Source organism: Rhinoderma darwinii, chromosome 5, assembly GCF_050947455.1.
Source record: "Rhinoderma darwinii isolate aRhiDar2 chromosome 5, aRhiDar2.hap1, whole genome shotgun sequence".
NCBI classification, from domain to species: Eukaryota; Metazoa; Chordata; class Amphibia; order Anura; family Rhinodermatidae; genus Rhinoderma; species Rhinoderma darwinii.
This window is the reverse complement of record NC_134691.1, coordinates 1878881-1891912: the sequence shown is the minus strand read 5'-3', so window position 1 is coordinate 1891912 and position 13032 is coordinate 1878881.

The following is a 13032-nucleotide window of genomic DNA, read 5'->3' as shown; positions in this document are numbered from 1 at the left end:
TAATACTGCCCCCTATACACAACAATACAACTGCTATAATACTGCCCCCTATATACAAGAATATAACTACAATAATACTGCCCCTATATACAAGAATATAACTACTATAATACTGCTACTCATATACCAGAATATAACTACTATAATACTGCTACTATATACAAGATAACTACTATATTACTACCCCCTATATACAAGAATATAACTACTATAATACTGCTCCTATATACAAGAATAGAACTACTATAATACTGCCCCCTATATACAAGAATATAACTACTATAATACTGCCCTCTATATACAATAATATAACTACTATAATACTGCCGCTATATACAAGAATATAACTACTATAATACTGCCCCCTATATACAACAATATAACTACTCTACTACTGCCCCTATATACAAGAATATAACTACTATAATACTGCTCCTATATACAAGAATATAACTACTATAACACTGCCCCTATATACAAGAATATAACTACTATAATATTGCCCCCTATATACAAGAATATAACTACAATAATACTGCCCCCTATATACAAGAATATAACTACTATAATACTGCCACTCATATACCAGAATATAACTACTATAATACTGATACTATATACAAGATAACTACTATATTACTACCCCCTATATACAAGAATATAACTACTATAATCCTGCTCCTATATACAAGAATATAACTACTATAATACTGCCCCCTATATACAAGAATATAACTACTATAATACTGCCCTCTATATACAATAATATAACTACTATAATACTGCCCCTATATATAAGAATATAACTACTATAATACTGCCCACTATATACAAGAATATAACTACTATAATACTGCCCCCTATATACAAGAGTATAACTACTATAATACTGCTCCTATATACAAGAATATAACCACTATAATACTGCCTCTATATACAAGAATATAACTACTATAATACTGCCCTATATACAAGAATGTAACTACTATAATACTGCTCCCTAAATACAAGAATATAACTACTATAATACTGCCGCTATATACAAGAATATAACTACTATAATACTGCCCCCTATATACAACAATATAACTACTATACTACTGCCCCTATATACAAGAATATAACTACTATAATACTGCTCCTATATACAAGAATATAACTACTATAATACTGCTCCCTATATACAAGAATATAACTACTATAATACTGCTCCCTATATACAAGAATATAACTACTATAATACTGCCCGCTATATACAAGAATATAACTACTATAATACTGCCTCCTATATACAAGAATATAACTACTATAATACTGCTCCTATATACAAGAATATAACTACTATAATACTGCCGTTATATACAACAATATAACTACTATAATACTGCCCCTATATACAACAATATAACTACTATAATACTGCTCCCTATATACAAGAATATAACTACTATAATACTGCTCCTATATACAAGAATATAACTACTATAGTACTGCTCCCTATATACAAGAATATAACTACTATAATACTGCCCCCTATATACAAGAATATAACTACTATAATACTGCTCCTATATACAAGAATATAACTACTATAAAACTGCTCCCTATATACAAGAATATAACTACTATAAGGGCATGCCCACACGTGGCGGATTTCCTCCGCAACTGTCCGCATCAATGCCGCACAGAATCTGCGTTGCAGATTCTGCGGCGGATCTGCCCAAAATGTGCAGTAAATTGATGCGGACTAGCTGCTGCGGACTGCGGTAAAAGTGCTTCCCTTCTCTCTATCAGTGCAGGATAGAGAGAAGGGCCAGCACGTTCCCTAGTGAAAGTAAACGAATTTCATACTTACAGCCCGACCTCCCTGGATGATGCGGCAGTCCATGTGACCGCTGCAGCCTGTGATTGGCTGCAGCCATCACTTAGACTGAAACGTCATCCTGGGAAGCCGGACTGGAGACAGAAGCAGGGAGTTCTCGGTAAGTATGAACTTCTATTTTTTTGACAAGTTGCTGTATATTGGGATCGGTAGTCACTGTCCAGGGTGCAGAAACAGTTACTGCCGATCGCTTAACTCTTTCAGCACCCTGGGCAGTGACTATTTACTGACTTCTCCTAGCAACGCTCCCGTAATTACGGGAGTCCCATTGACTTCCTCAGTCTGGCTGTAGACCTAGAAATACATACAGTGAAGGAAATAAGTATTTGATCCCTTGCTGATTTTGTAAGTTTGCCCACTGTCAAAGACATGAACAGTCTAGAATTTTTAGGCTAGGTTAATTTTACCAGTGAGAGATAGATTATATAAAAAAACAAACTGAAAATCACATTGTCAAAATTATATATATTTATTTGCATTGTGCACAGAGAAATAAGTATTTGATCCCTTTGGCAAACAAGACTTAATACTTGGTGGCAAAACCCTTGTTGGCAAGCACAGCAGTCAGACGTTTTTTGTAGTTGATGATGAGGTTTGCACACATGTTAGATGGAATTTTGGCCCACTCCTCTTTGCAGATCATCTGTAAATCATTAAGATTTCGAGGCTGTCGCTTGGAAACTCGGATCTTCATCTCCCTCCATAAGTTTTTGATGGGATTAAGGTCTGGAGACTGGCTAGGCCACTCCATGACCTTAATGTGCTTCTTTTTGAGCCACTCCTTTGTTGCCTTGGCTGTATGTTTCGGGTCATTGTCGTGCTGGAAGACCCAGCCATGAGCCATTTTTAATGTCCTGGTGGAGGGAAGGAGGTTGTCACTCAGGATTTGACGGTACATGGCTCCATCCATTCTCCCATTGATGCGGTGAAGTAGTCCTGTGCCCTTAGCAGAGAAACACCCCCAAAATATAATGTTTCCACCTCCATGCTTGACAGTGGGGACGGTGTTCTTTGGGTCATAGGCAGCATTTCTCTTCCTCCAAAAACGGCGAGTTGGGTTAATGCCAAAGAGCTCAATTTTAGTCTCATCTGACCACAGCACCTTCTCCCAATCACTCTCAGAATCATCCAGATGTTCATTTGCAAACTTCAGACGGGCCTGTACATGTGCCTTCTTGAGCAGGGGGACCTTGCGGGCACTGCAGGATTTTAATCCATTACAGCGTAATGTGTTACCAATGGCTTTCTTGGTGACTGTGGTCCCAGCTGCCTTGAGATCATTAACAAGTTCCCCCCGTGTAGTTTTCGGCTGAGCTCTCACCTTCCTCAGGATCAAGGATACCCCACGAGGTGAGATTTTGCATGGAGCCCCAGATCGATGTCGATTGACAGTCATTTTGTATGTCTTCCATTTTCTTACTATTGCACCAACAGTTGTCTCCTTCTCACCCAGCGTCTTACTTATGGATTTGTAGCCCATTCCAGCCTTGTGCAGGTCTATGATCTTGTCCCTGACATCCTTAGAAAGCTCTTTGGTCTTGCCCATGTTGTAGAGGTTAGAGTCAGACTGATTCATTGAGTCTGTGGACAGGAGTCTTTTATACAGGTGACCATGTAAGAGCTGTCTATAATGCAGGCACCAAGTTGATTTGGAGGGTGTAACTGGTCTGGAGGAGGCTGAACTCTTAATGGTTGGTAGGGGGTCACATACTTATTTCTCTGTGCACAATGCAAATAAATATATATCATTTTGACAATGTGATTTCTTTTTTTTTTTTAATATAATCTATCTCTTACTGGTAAAATTAACCTAGCCTAAAAATTCGAGATTGTTCATGTCTTTGACAGTGGGCAAACTTACAAAATCAGCAAGGGATCAAATACTTATTTCCTCCACTGTAGGTCCAGCCAGAATGAAGAAATGTCATGTCAAAAAAGCAAGACGCATCCGCAGCACACATAACATGTGCATGACAGCTGCGGACTTCATTGCGGAAATTAGAATCTCCATTGAAGTCAATGGAGAAATTCTGTCATGAGTCCGCAACCAGTCCGCCACAACTCCGCAACAGCCATTGCATGCTGCGGACACCAAATTCCGCACCGCAGCCTATGCTCCGCAGCAGAATTTTCAGCCTCGTCTAAACGAACCCTACTAAATAGAAGTGGAAGTCAATGGAGAAACGGCTCCGCTGCGGATTAAAGCTGCGGAGTGTCCGCAGCGGAATTCAAGAGCAATTCCGCCACGTGTGGCTTTGCACTAATGCTGCTCTCTATATACAAGAACATAACTACTATAATACTGCCCCTATATACAAGAATATAACTACTATAATACTGCCCCTATATACAAGAATATAACTACTATAATACTGCCCCCTATATACAAGAATATAACTACTATAATACTGCTCCTATATACAAGAATATAACTACTATAATACTGCCCCTATATTCAAGAATATAACTACTATAATACTGCTCCTATATACAAGAATATAACTACTATAATACTGCCCCTATACAAGAATATAACTACTATAATACTGCCTCCTATATACAAGAATATAACTACTATAATACTGCCCCCTATATACAAGAATATAACTACTATAATACTGCCCCTATATACAAGAATATGACTACTATAATACTGCCCCTATATACAAGAATATAACTACTATACCACTGCCTCCTATATACAAGAATATAACTACTATAATACTGCCCCCTATATACAAGAATATAACTACTATAATACTGCCCCTATATACAAGAATATAACTACTATAATACTGCTCCTATATACAAGAATATAACTACTATAATACTGCCCACTATATACAAGAATATAACTACTATAATACTGCTCCTATATACAAGAATATAACTACTATAATACTGCCCCTATATTCAAGAATATAACTACTATAATACTGCTCCTATATACAAGAATATAACTACTATAATACTGCCCACTATATACAAGAATATAGCTAATATAATACTGCCTCCTATATACAAGAATATAACTACTATAATACTGCCCCCTATATACAAGAATATAACTACTATAATACTGCCCCTATATATAAGAATATAACTATTATAATACTGCCCCCATATACAAGAATATAACTAATATTATACTTCCCCCTATATACAAGAATATAACTACTATAATACTGCCCCCTATATACAAGAATATAACTACTATAATACTGCTCCTATACACAAGAACATAACTACTATAATACTGCCCCTATATACAAGAATATAACTACTATAATACTGCCCCCTATATACAAGAATATAACTACTATAATACTGCTCCTATATACAAGAATATAACTCCTATAATACTGCCCCTATATTCAAGAATATAACTACTATAATACTGCCCCCTATATACAAGAATATAACTACTACAATACTGCCCCCTATATACAAGAATATAACTACTATAATACTGCCCCTATATACAAGAATATAACTACTATAATACTGCTCCTATATACAAGAATAGAACTACTATAATACTGTCTCTATATACAAGAATATAGCTACTATAATACTGCCCCCTATATACAGGAAAATAACTATTATAATACTGCTCCTATATACAAGAATATAACTACCATAATAATGCCCCCTATATACAAGAATATAACTATTATAATACTGCTTTTATATACAAGAATATAACTACTATAATACTGCCCCTATATACAAGAATATAACTACTATAATACTGCCCCTATATACAAGAATATAACTACTATAATACTGCCCCCTATATACAAGAATACAACTACTATAATACTGGTCCTATATACAAGAATAGAACTACTATAATACTGCTCCTATATACAAGAATAGAACTACCATAATACTGCCCCTATGTACAAGAATACAACTACTATAATACTGGTCCTATATACAAGAATAGAACTACTATAATACTGCCCCTATATACAAGAATATATCTACTATAATACTGCTCCTATATACAAGAATAGAACTACCATAATACTGCCCCCTATATACAAGAATATAACTACTATAATACTGCTCATATGTACAAAAATATAACTACTATAATACTGGCCCTATATACAAAAATATAACTACTATAATACTGCCCCTATATACAAGAATATAACTACTATAATACTGCTCCTATATACAAGAATATAACTACTATAATACTGCCCCTATATACAAGACTATAACTACTATAATTCTGCTCCCATATACAAGAATATAACTACTATAACACTGCTCCTATATTCAAGAATATAACTACTATAATACTGCCCCCTATATACAAGAATATAACTACTATTATACTGCTCCTATATAAAAGAATATAACGACTATAATACTGCCCCTATATACAAGAATATAACTACTATAAGGGCATGACCACACATGGCGGAATTCCTCCGCAACTGTCCGCATCGATGCCGCACAGAATCTGCGTTGCAGATTCTGCAGCGGATCTGCACAAAATGTGCAGTACATTGATGCGGACTGGCCGCTGCAGACTGCGGGAAAAGTGCTTCCCTTCTCCCTATCAGTGCAGGATAGAGAGAAGGGACAGCACTTTCCCTAGTGAAAGTAAACGATTTTCATACTTACCGGCCGTTGTCTTGGTGACGCGTCCCTCTTTCGGCATCCAGCCCGACCTCCCTGGATGACGCGCCAGTCCATGTGACCGCTGCAGCCTGTGCTTGGCCTGTGATTGGCTGCAGCCGTCACTTACACTGAAACGTCATCCTGGGAGGCCGGACTGGAGACAGACGAAGGGAGTTCTCGGTAAGTATGAACTTATATGTTTTTTTACAGATACATGTATATTGGGATCGGTAGTCACTGTCCCGGGTGCAGAAACAGTTACTGCCGATCGCTTAACTCTTTCAGCACCCTGGACAGTGACTATTTACAGACGTCTCCTAGCAACGCTCCCGTCATTACGGGAGCCCCATTGACTTCCTCAGTCTGGCTGTAGACCTAGAAATACCTAGGTCCAGCCAGAATGAAGAAATGTCAAGTTAAAAAAGCAAGACGCATCCGCAGCACACATGACATGTGCATGACAGCTGCGGACTTCATTGCGGAACTTAGAATCTCCATTGAAGTCAATGGAGAAATTCCGCCATGAGTCCGCCACTGCTCCGCAACAGACAGAGCATGCTGCGGACACCAAATTCCGCTCCGCAGCCTATGCTCCGCAGCGGAATTGTACGCATCGTGTAAACGAACACTGCTAAATTAAAGTGAAAGTCAATGGAGAAACGGCTCCGCTGCGGATTAACGCTGCGGAGTGTCCGCAGCGGAATTTAAGTGGAATTCCGCCATGTGTGAACCCGCCCTAATACTGCTCCTATATACAAGAATATAACTACTATAATACTGCCTCCTATATACAAGAATATAACTACTATAATACTGCCCCTATATACAAGGATATAACTACTATAATACTGCCCCTATATACAAGAATATAACTACTATAATACTGCCTCCTATATACAAGAATATAACTACTATAATACTGTCCCTATATACAAGAATATAACTACCATAATACTGTCCCCTATATACAAGGATATAACTACTATAATACTGCCCCTATATACAAGAATATAACTACCATAATACTGTCCCCTATATACAAGGATATAACTACTATAATACTGCCTCCTATATACAAGAATATAACTACTATAATACTGCCCCTATATACAAGGATATAACTACTATAATACTGCCCCTATATACAAGAATATAACTACTATAATACTGCCTCCTATATACAAGAATATAACTACTATAATACTGTCCCTATATACCAGAATATAACTACCATAATACTGCCCCCTATATACAAGGATATAACTACTATAATACTGCCCCTATATACAAGAATATAACTACTATAATACTGCCTCCTATATACAAGAATATAACTACTATAATACTGCCCCTATATACAAGAATATAACTACTATAATACTGCCCCTATATACAAGAATATAACTACTATAATACTGCCCCTATATACAAGAATATAACTACTATAATACTGCCCCTATATACAAGAATATAACTACTATAATACTGCTCCTATATACAAGAATATAACTACTATAATTCAGCTCCTATATACAAGAATATAACTACTATAATACTCCCCCTATATACAAGAATATAACTACTATAATACTGCCCTATATACAAGAATATAACTACTATAATACTGCCCCTATATAGAAGAATATAACTACTATAATACTTCCTCCTATATACAAGAATATAACTACTATAATACTCCCGCTATATACAAGAATATAACTACTATAATACTCCCGCTATATACAAGAATATAACTACTATAATACTCCCGCTATATACAAGAATATAACTACTATAATACTGCCTCCTATAGACAAGAATATAACTACTATAATACTGCCCTATATACAAGAATATAACTACTATACCACTGCTCCCTATATACAAGAATATAACTACTATAATACTGCCCCTATATACAAGAATATAACTACTATAATACTGCCCCCTATATACAAGAATATAACTACTATAATACTGCCCTCTATATACAAGAATATAACTACTATAATACTGCCCCTACATACAAGAATATAACTACTATAATACTGCTTCTATATACAAGAATATAACTACTATAATACTGTCCCCTATATACAAGAATATAACTACTATAATACTGCCCCCTATATACAAGAATATAACTACTATAATACTGCCCTCTATATACAAGAATATAACTACTATAATACTGCTCCCTATATACAAGAATATAACTACTATAATACTGCTCCTATATACAAGAATATAACTACTATAATACTGCCCCCTATATACAAGAATATAACTACTATAATACTGCCCCCTATATACAAGAATATAACTACTATAATACTGCCCTCTATATACAAGAATATAACTACTATAATACTGCCCCTACATACAAGAATATAACTACTATAATACTGCTTCTATATACAAGAATATAACTACTATAATACTGTCCCCTATATACAAGAATATAACTACTATAATAATGCTCCCTATATACAAGAATATAACTACTATAATACTGCTCCTATATACAAGAATATAACTACTATAATACTGCCCCCTATATACAATAATATAACTACTATTATATTGCCCCCTATAGGCAAGAACATAGATCTGAATGGTTAGGAGATCTCTGTATTTATCTGACTAGAGTTGCTCTTTTAGAGACTGAGAAACTATTCGGTTTTGGGTGATAGGGCTGGAGCTTCACTTTAATTCTGTGCATTGAGATCCCACATGACAGGACATTAGATTCAGTCGTTTTTGAGCAATTACTGTATTGAATAAGTTACGACAGAAAATACAAGAATAATTGTGGTTCTGAGGTTGAGTGGGGCCGTTGTGCCGCTATTGTTCTTGCAATCATCGGTGGCGGTGCTACTTGAGACGCCATTAATCCCATTGAAGTTACAGAAGTCTATGTTGCAGCATAAGATTTTTTTGGTCACTCCCAGCCAGTTCTGTCCGGTGGGGAAACACATCTCCACGCACTGTCTGAACACCGTTACTTTTCCAGTGAATGGGAAACCTGAGGAATAATAGAAAACACCAGACATTGTTATTTCACACATGAGTTTGGTTATCCGAGATCAACACTAACTACAGGCAGCTGATAATGGGCACATCGCATACCATCCCTAATGCCATCCACTAGGGATCCCCACGGAGAAATAAAAATAGGGCTCCTCCTGGTGAATACCCCTAGTGCACCAACGCAATCCCCATTACATCCACCAAAGGCCCCACATCATGCATCTGACAGGAGGGAACCCAAGCGATAAAATGCCCCCCCACCCTCCCAAACTTTGAAAATGGAGCTGGTGCTTGGAGAAGGAATTTCTCCTGGACTCAAGGGAACAGACTCAACCATAAGCCCAAGTGTCCACGAAGCTCTTTCGGTGACCAGTAGGACAAGTGATGGGCATCAGACACTTACCCCCATCTGGTGACATGATCGTGGTCTTACAAGCTGCAAAGTTGGAAGACAAGGCGGAGCAGTTGGTCTTTCGATTGCATTCACTGCTGGCGGTTGGAGTATCGCAGGTGTAACATGACAGTCCCTGAGCTGCAAAGAACAAGACAAAAGAATCATAATGGGTTATTAATGGGTTAAATAATATGGTGTAAGCGGTCAAGACGAGAGCTGGCAAATATGACTCAAATTGCTGGATCAGGACTATGTGTGTAACTATAGACACTGTCTCTGTGTTAGTACCTTTTTTCTCATTTTTTCCCCCAGTGATCACAGCATTCCCCACACTATACCTTTTCGCAATGGTCCTAGCAATGCTACCTTGTTCCACAATGGTCATAATAGTATTTTCCCCCCACCCTCAGGAGTTACAGCAGTGCCTCCTATTTCACCTAGCAGTCACAGCAGTGCCTTTCCCTTCCACCAGAAGTCACATTAGTGGTCCTTTCCCCCAGTGATTACAGCATTCCCCCTCTACCTTTTCGCAATGGTCCGAGCAATGATCCCTTGTTCCCCAATGTTCACAGCAGTGCTTCCCCCTTTTTTTCCAGTAGTTACAGTATTTCCTCCTCTTTCACCTAGCAGTCACAGCAGTGCCTTTCCCTTTCACCAGAAGTCACATTAGTGGTCCTTTCCACCAGTAGGTGGAAACCCTTATGGCCACAGCAGTGTCCCTCTCATTCCCCAGAAGTCCCTACAGTGCCTTCTTTATCCAGTAGTCAAAGCAGTTTCCTTCTTCCTTACTAGTCAAAGCAGGGCCTCCCCCCCCCAATAGTCAAGATAATGCCGTCCCCCTCCCTCAGTAATCACAGCAATGCGTCCCCTTTCCCCAGTAGTCACAATGGAGGATAAAATACAAATTGTCGGCAAAATGCCTGTCTATATCTCAGTGGACAATCCTTTTAAGAGTGCAACAAGGTTCAGTTACAATCTTCCTTCTGTCCAGACTTCATGGAAATCACCCTGGAAATGATCAGGAGTGAAATAGGGCAAACTACAAAGAGGATCAGTCAACATTGTGATGAATTTGTCATCTCGCACAGTTGGGATAACACTTGGTTGTTACCTGTGGCTTTTCTGTTGGATTGCAGGTAAATCTACTGAATTTCAAGGTGTATAAAGAAAGTGAACTGACACAATTAACACTGCTATATATCGATACTAGACCAGGCAGACGAGCATGATGAAAAAGTATGTTTGACACTGTAAACTTCCTCCTGCGTGTAATATATCTGCAAACCTAGTATATAGGGGAAGGAGTAAAGTGCTTCATTACAAGTCACTGTGCAGTATATAAAAAGGAATCTGAAAGTATATGTTTACCAATAGGGATCAATTTAGAGATTACATAGAAAATTTATCTACATAACATTTTCTACTATTATTGCCTTACTTTATACTGATCCTGAGTTATATTCTGTATTAGGCTGGGTTCACACACACTATTTACGGACGTAATTCAGGCGTTTTAGCCTCAAATTATGTCCGAAAATACGGCTCAAAAGTGTCGGCAAACATCTGCCCTTTCATTTGAATGGGTCTTACGATGTTCTGTGCCGACGGTCATTTCTTTTACGCGCCGCTGTCAAAAGACGGCGCGTAAAAAAGACGCCCGCGTCAAAGAAGTGTATGTCACTTCTTCAGACGTAATTGGAGCTGTTTTCCATTCACTCCATAGAAAAACAGCTCCAATTATGTCCGTAATGGACGCAGCGAAAAACGCCTGCACATGCCTTTACGTCTGAAATTCAGGAGATGTTTTCTCCTGAAAACAGCTCCGTAACGTCAGGCGTAACGGAGGCTGCCGTGTGAACATACCCTTATACTCAAGAGCTGCACTCACTATTCTGCTGGTGGAGTCACTGTATATATATATTACATTACTTATCCTGTACTGATCCTGAGTTACATCCTGTATTATACTCCAGAGCTGCATTCACTATTCTGCTGGTGCAGTCACTGTGTACATACATTACATTACTTATCCTGTACTGATCCTGAGTTACATCCTGTATTATACTCCAGAGCTGCATTCACTATTCTGCTGGTGCAGTCACTGTGTACATACATTACATTACTTATCCTGTACTGATCCTGAGTTACATCCTGTATTATACTCCAGAGCTGCACTCACTATTCTGCTGGTGGAGTCACTGTGTACATACATTACATTACTTATCCTGTACTGATCCTGAGTTATATCCTGTATTATACTCCAGAGCTGCACTCACTATTCTGCTGGTGCAGTCACTGTGTACATACATTACATTACTTATCCTGTACTGATCCTGAGTTACATCCTGTATTATACTCCAGAGCTGCACTCACTATTCTGCTGGTGGAGTCACTGTGTACATACATTACATTACTTATCCTGTACTGATCCTGAGTTATATCCTGTATTATACTCCAGAGCTGCACTCACTATTCTGCTGGTGGAGTCACTGTGTACATACATTACATTACTTATCCTGTACTGATCCTGAGTTACATCCTGTATTATACTCCAGAGCTGCACTCACTATTCTGCTGGTGGAGTCATTGTGTACATACATTACATTACTTATCCTGTACTGATCCTGAGTTATATCCTGTATTATACTCCAGAGCTGCACTCACTATTCTGCTGGTGGAGTCACTGTGTACAAACATTACATTACTTATCCTGTACTGATCCTGAGTTACATCATGTATTATACTCCAGAGCTACACTCACTATTCTGCTGGTGGAGTCACTGTGTACATACATACATTACATTACTTATCCTGTACTGATCCTGAGTTACATCCTGTATTATACTCCAGAGCTGCACTCACTATTCTGCTGGTGGAGTCACTGTGTACATACATTACATTACTTATCCTGTACTGATCCGGAGTTACATCCTGCATTATACTCCAGAGCTGCACTCACTATTCTGCTGGTGGAGTCACTGTGTACATACATTACATTACTTATCCTGTACTGATCCGGAGTTACATCCTGTTTTATACTCCAGAGCTGCACTCACTATTCTGCTGGTGCAGTCACTGTGTACATACA